The following is a 7,381-nucleotide window of genomic DNA, read 5'->3' as shown; positions in this document are numbered from 1 at the left end:
TTATATTCGTCCCCTTTTAATATGAGTCGTCCATCGCGATTGATCTGAAACGTCTGATCGCAATTAAATAGGGAGTGAATCTAGACTGTTCATCGCTATCTGATATGAACTTGTCCAATCGCGTTTAAATAAAAAGTGGATCTGGACCGTTGATAGCATTTAAATCTGACCGTCCAAGCACGTTTAGGGAGAGAACACATCCAGGTCGTCTGTGCACGCGGGAGCGAATATGGACGGTTCGATCGCGGGCACGCAGATCGCCCGCGTGGCCTCCCGTGTGGCACCATGTCAGTGTCCGTTGCCACGTGGCGTGTTCTGGTTCGTAAGAGCTACTAACCGGGCATCTTATGTGGTATAACTTTTTTAAATTACATTTTGACCCATAGTTTTCGATTTTTCTTTCAAAAATACCCTCAAAATCCAAAATTTCACTTGTTTTTTTTTCAAAATTATTTTCAATTTCATTCTCTTTCAAATTTTTTTCATTTTTATACTAAATTAAAATAAAAAATTAAAAAAACTACATTTACAAATTAATTTAAATTACAAAAAATTAATTTGGGTATTACAAGTTATTTTGTCCAAACTAAAAAATTTAACCCAATTGAAAAACTAAACCGAAATAGTTTAATTTAGTTTAGTTTCTAATTACCCTCCAAAATTTGATTTGCATTGAAATTAAATAAAATTTTTAAATAAAATTAAAATCCAAATTGTATATAATTAGAAAATAGGATATAATATTAATATATAATAAACTATTAAATCACATAAAATATCAGTCACATTTATTTATTTCCAATTGTTCAAATAAATATCTAAAGAAAAATAACATAAGAGAATTTACTAATTATTGAAAATTAAATAAAAACTACTTATTTATTTATTTGGTTACAACGGAAGCTAGATCGGTCAAGAAACTAGCCCATGTATTATTACATTTATTATATGAAATTACGTGGGCAATGTTAGCCTATAGTAGGAACTAGAGTAACAATCTTGCAATCGCTTACCTAAACCCAAACCCTGTTGCAGCTAAAATTCTTGATCACCGGAGTTCCTTCCAACAACACGATGGCTTCCAAGACATTTGGATTTTCTCTCTTTATGGTTTCCGCTGCCTCATCTCCGGCCATGAGTTTTTACCTGCAACACCCATACATATATATATATATATGTATATAATTTCTTATAATTGTGCACTAATTAATTACCCTTATATATGAAAAGAAGAGTTGATCCGTACTTACCTGGGCATTCAGACGCCATTCCTTTTTCTCTAAATTGTTTTTGTTTCTCTTATATGTAAAAATCAATAGAACAAGTGAGGATGAGTTCCTGAGGTTGTAGGGTATTTATATAGCATATGAGGCGGCTCGGTGGAGATGTGGGAAATTATTTCATGAATTTTAATTTGTAAAGTATGGCTCTGACTTTGATTAATGGTGGCTGTTCATAGGTTTTACGCAGCTTACCTGTCCTATACTGTACAGAGCTTATCCATATCTATTAACAAGGGAAGAACACCATATATAATAAAAGAGATGTCCGTAGTGTTTACCTATATATATATATATATATATATATATATCAAGAGGAAGATAAGAAAAGAGTCTGCAGTCGTGAAGTATGGAATTTGAAAGGATCCCTGCTCGTCCTCAAGGACTATAAGCCTGATTTATCTTCAGATGAAATTGAATTTGATGTTTCCTTATAATTTTTAAAAATAAAAAAATGATAATATATTTAAATTTTCAGTTAAAGTAATAATATATATAATAATTAGTTAGTTAAAAATATATAAATTTAAATGATTTTGGGGTAATTCTGAGAAAATTTGAGAGGTTGGGGCAGAATTTGAAATTGAGAAACTATTGGGACATAATCTGTATTTGAGAAAATAGTGGGGCAGAAGTTAAATTTAAGAAAATATTGGTGCAGAATTTGAATTTTAGGGAAGAAAAAAAGATTCTGAAAAGAGAGAAGAGAGGAAGTCAGGGAGAGAGGAGAGTTTGTAAGAGAGAGAGTGGAGATTTTAGAGGGAGAAAGAAAGATTGTCTTAGAAACAGAGAGACTGTTAGAGAGAGAAAGAGAGAAATATATATATAGAGAGAGGCTTTTAGAGAGAGAAAGAGAAATTTATAGAGAGAAGCGATAACAGGGAGAAGAGAGAAGAGATAAGAGAGATAGAAAGTTTAGAGAGAGAATAATAAACTGAGATTTTATTCTACAAAAATTACATTCCTTAGATTTGATTTACAACTATTATTTATAAACATGAAAGGTTACATGAGAATTTTTATCAACCATTGCAACTATTTGAGTACGTGAGAATTCTTATCAACCATTACAATTATTCATGATTTTCTAGGATCTCAACAATTTCTTCTCCTTGGATATCAACCTTGTCCCCAAGGTTGAAATTCAGCTTCCAACATTTGCTATCTAAGGATATTATTACTATTTATTATGATTATATATAGATATTATTAATTTATATATATGTATATATTTTAATGTGCTACCGAAGAACTTCATGTGGATCTTTGTATCTTTTCTTCTTTCGCTTCTTTTGTTTCCTTTTTTTTTCATTTTTCTTCTGTTTTTTCTTCTTCCACTTCCTCTTCTTCCGCTTCTCCTTCTTCTGTTTTGTTTTCATCAGTGAGAGAACAAGAGAGAACAAGGGAATATGAGTGACAGAGAGATTGAGTGGTTCGATTCGGTCCACTGGGGTCTGATCGGTTTGGTTCAATAAACTAATTCGGTTTGACACGGGTTTAGTCTGGCCTCATATTGTCTTTGAATTAGTCCGGCTCGAACCAACAGTTTTAGGGTTTTTTCAACTGATTTAGTCATTGAACCGGTTTTAGGGTTTGCCTTGTTAAAAGCCAGTTTACCCCTTTTTGTTTCATCTTCTTCGTCATGCCCCATAGGGAAAAGAAGAGTCCCACTCTGCACTTCGCGCACAGCTGCAATAGAGGCCATTGGTTTTGCGTCCTCCAGAGAGGTAACGTCACCACTCAACAACTGGATCATCAGATTGAGTTTTTCCTCTATCTGATCGAAAATTTCGCAATGTCGGCCATCATCGGCTCCCATTGGGATCTAGAACCTGCCTCTGATACTAAATTGTTAGGATCTGGTTTTGACATGTAATTCACCGGACCTTCAATTTAGAAAAATATTAAACTTTGAATGATTTTGGGGTGATTATGAGAAAATTTGAAAGGTTGGGCAGAATCTGAAATTTAGAAAATATTGGGGCAAAATTTGTATTTGAGGAAATAGTGGGGCAGAAGTTGAATTTAAGAAAATATTGGTGCAGAATTTGAATTTTAGGGAAGAAAAGAAGATTCTGAAAAGAGAGAAGAGAGGAAGTTGGGAAGAGAGAAGAAGAGAGTTTGTGAGAAAGAGAGAGTGGAGATTTTAGAGGGAGAAAGAAATAGAGAGAGAAAGAAAAATGTTTTAGAAAGAGAGAGAAATATATATAGAGAGAGGTTGTTAGAGAGAGAAAGAGAAAAATATATAGAGAGAAGAGATAACAGAGAGAGAAGAGAAGAGAGAGAGGGATAGAAAGTTTAGAGAGAATACTAAACTGAGATTTTATTCTTCAAAAATTACGTATCTTCGTTTTGATTTACAATTATTATTTATGGACACAAAAGAGTACATGAGAATCCGATCAACCATGACTATTCGAGTACATGAGAGTTGTTATCAACTATTGTAACTATTCATGATTTTTTAGGATCTCAACAGTATGAGATTTTCAAGTGTGTTTAAGATCCTGGTGTGATGTTAGGTCCTTATCTAATAAATAAAACTCATTTAACCTTATTCCATATGCTGGCCATAGAATATAATTTTTAGCTGAATTTGTCAGATCCATTTAGAAGGTTTATGGAAGACATAATAGAATTCAGAAGCTCAACAATGGCCAAAGAAGTAACCACAAGCTCTTTGTCTCTGTGGTTATCATATTTGTTAGTGGGCAAGACAAGCCTGAGGTTTGCAATTCAATTGCCAAAGCCAGAATAAAAACATAAAAACTGAGGAAAAAGAAAAAACCAAAGCCAAACAAATACACTAGTCCAATTTTATAACATTATGCTATTATGCTGAGAGATGCTTGAGAACTATGGGGAGATCTGGAAATGTGATTAGTTTGATGGGATGAGTTTCAGACGCTACATTCCTTATTTTCTTGCAGTTTAAATGTTGCAAAAACATCATTTCTATGATAGAGCATGTTGATTAGTGAATGATCAACCAAGATAAATGAATTCAAATTAGGGTAACCTTAATCTGGTGCCAGCATTATTTGGTCTAATTCCTATAATATTCAACTCTATTCCTTGATCTTAATTACTTATATAGAGGTTTGGATTGTAATTTTCATATTTGCTTTACAATTGAATCAGTTCTACTTTTATATTGAAATCCTCTATGGATTTCGATATCTTCATCCAACTTTTATCCAATTTCTATTGTATTCCTATTGTTATTCCCTGGAATTTACCATTTTGAACAAAGGTGGGTAAGTTTTTCCAAACTCAGCAACTATAATATTAAAATGTTAACAATTTTTTTGGCAAATTTAACAGGTATGTTATAAGAAGTGGATTCCTTTTTACTCTATATATATACACATACTCTCATTTAAAATTGAAAGGTTCTTACGTGATTTTCTTCAGTTAACAAAATATATGTGTATACGTATATTGTTATTTCAAAACCCAAAGGAGTTTTTACTTTATTTTATTACATGAACAAAACTGAGGTCTTACCATCTTGTTTGAGGGACACATTTGTGTTTAACAATGGTGATAAATTATGAACAAAGTTAATAGAAAGACATAGTTTTACTAAAACAATCGTTGTGAGAGATGCACCTCATGCTCAAAGAGAGATTGAGCCTGTAAGTTTGACCTGATTTCTAAAGGTGAGATCTGATAGTTGGGCTAAGATTTCTTAATTAAGTGGTGGTAACTTTTCAAAAACAGTATTTCCTAGCTGAGAATTAAAACATTCAAGCAAGTAGGGGATCTAGATGCACTTTTACGCTTATTTCGTCTTTGAATATTGTAATTGTATCTGAATTTAATTTTTAGAGTCTTTTACATTTAAACCTGAAAAAACACCAGGAAAGTACAGGAGAGGGTAAGAAGAGGATGTGACAGTTGAAGGGTTCTGGAAAACAAAAACCAAACTTGTTTTTTGGTGAACTTCGAAGCAATGTAATAGTTAATACACATGGATGCTGGAAAGTTTGAGTTAAGCTCCTTTTGAATATGAAATAAATTGCTACATTCTTTCAATATCCTTAACAATTGATTTAAGATACTTCTCCAGTTTTAGGGTCCAGCAATACCAGCAGGAGGCTTTAAATTTACTCTTGAGAGTTCATTTTCACTTAAGAAGTTTGTTGCCTTCTTGTAATGAGATATATTTTAAAGCATGCATTGGAAAGAAATAACAAACTATACTTCTGCTGCTCTCCTTGAACATTATGGAAATCTGTTTATGAACTCATATAACATGCTATCCTTGCTTTAATATAGGTCCTGGATCGTGGGGAAAGAATCGAACTTCTAGTGGACAAGACAGAAAACCTACAATTTCAGGTACCTTGTTCTCTTGCTCTTCATGCAGGTCGAAACAGAATCTGGCAGCTTTTTTAATTTATTTTTGCTATTTTTCACATGCTATTTTTTCATTTAGGCTGACAGCTTCCAGAGGCAAGGTAGGCAGTTACGGCGGAAGATGTGGCTGCAGAATCTTCAAATGAAGCTGATGGTAGGAGGAGCAATCCTTGTTATGATCCTCATAGTATGGTTCCTTGTATGTGGTGGCTTCAAATGTTAAGGGGGCAGCTAAAATTGTAACTGATAGCATTCTGTTTGTTTTTTATTGCCCAATGCTATGAACTATTTCTGTACAAAGGAGTGTCTCTTCTTGTTTAAGGAGACCGTGTCAAATCATAGCCTTGCAAATCAGTTCAAGCCTGATAATGGTTTTGTTGATATAATATTTCTGAATGCAGATACTGATATTACAGGTGCTTGTTCTTGTAATCAATGGATGCTTATTTGCAGGCTCCGGATTATTTTACTTTCTACAATCTGTCAATTTTACACGGACCTTGGAGTTTGTCAGCTTTTCTTTTGGTAATGGGTAAGAGGGCATTGGCTGTGTTTAGGATACTGTTATACACTCTGTTTCTACCTTAAAAGATTTGTGTTTAAGATTCTTATTTGCATGAGTGAATACAATAAGAAATATATTGTTTTTTTCTTTTTTTTTATTTTATTTTTTATTTTTGCAGTTCTAGGGCATAATTGATGTCATGAATAACTTTTTTTGCATCACATTCATCTAGAAACCCATGAGTAAATTATGATTTGGCTTAGATACAGACCATAAATATTTTCAGTATCTTCTATTGTGGCAGAAGTTGGCTTGTAAATGTGCCTACTTGCTGAGCGCAAAACCTTGCGTTCTTTGCTTAGTTTCCAAGAATCTTAATTGAAAATTATCCATATCTAACCATCATGACGTGTCAGCCAAACAATACCACTTGGGTAGAAATGAGGGTTGACTAGGAGAGTATTGCCCTGTATTCCTACAGTATTTGTTGGCTAATCTGGTGTTAGGATTATTCTGGCTCATGGATTTTAACAGCCACGCCAGAAATAAATGGGGAGAACAGAGTGAGAGAGAGGAGAAGGTAGAGAGATAAAGAGGGAGAGAAGAGAGGAAAAGTAGGGGAGGAATAATGGAAATACTATGATACGTCTCATTCATTTAATTGGGCTCCTAAGTGATAAAAATAAAATAAAATTTTTTTTTTTTTCTTTTTTGATTACCTTTCTTGCGCATGCATAAGATCGAACCCATTTGATTTTTAAAATTGATTACTGATTCTTAACATCTCTCGAGGAATCCTTCATTAATAATTGTGAATGACTGATTTTTTTTTTTTTTCCCAATTTTTCCTCCTTGATTCTATAGGAGCAAGTAAAAAAGATTGAGAAATAGAACAATCTGATTTGATTCGTTGGTAATATTTCTACAGATGAGAATATAGCTGCAACCTCTGCTACCAGTGCATAACAGAATAAAAAACTGCAAAAACAAGAAGACTAAAAAGAAAAATTCTGAAACCCTAAAAAGAAAACTACACTTTGAGCTTATTCCCTTCCCTTCATGTAGAATTTTGTTCTCTAAGGTCAAATGCTGGAAACTGACTTTTTAGGAAAGGCCCAGTCTTATCCAAAATATTTTTCTTAAATAAAAAAAAAAAAATGGAGTCATGCTTGTATTAGAAGATAAATAAATATAGATGTATGATTTATTTATTTATTTATTATTTGATTACAGA

At 33.0% G+C, this 7,381-nt stretch overlaps 1 long non-coding RNA gene across 1 annotated transcript; it reads left to right on the top strand.

Moving 5' to 3' along the window:
- The first annotated feature begins 2,680 nt into the window (after nucleotides 1–2,680).
- On the top strand, nucleotides 2,681–6,099 carry LOC148240454 (uncharacterized). The gene is made up of 2 exons (XR_015814118.1): nucleotides 2,681–5,624; nucleotides 5,722–6,099. It is a non-coding gene; the product is annotated as an uncharacterized LOC148240454 (long non-coding RNA).
- Nucleotides 6,100–7,381: the final 1,282 nt, after the last annotated feature.

This window comes from Carica papaya, chromosome 8 (genome assembly GCF_054855325.1).
Source record: "Carica papaya isolate Zhongbai chromosome 8, ASM5485532v1, whole genome shotgun sequence".
Classification (NCBI taxonomy): domain Eukaryota; kingdom Viridiplantae; phylum Streptophyta; class Magnoliopsida; order Brassicales; family Caricaceae; genus Carica; species Carica papaya.
This window is presented reverse-complemented; position numbering and strand designations above follow the sequence as displayed.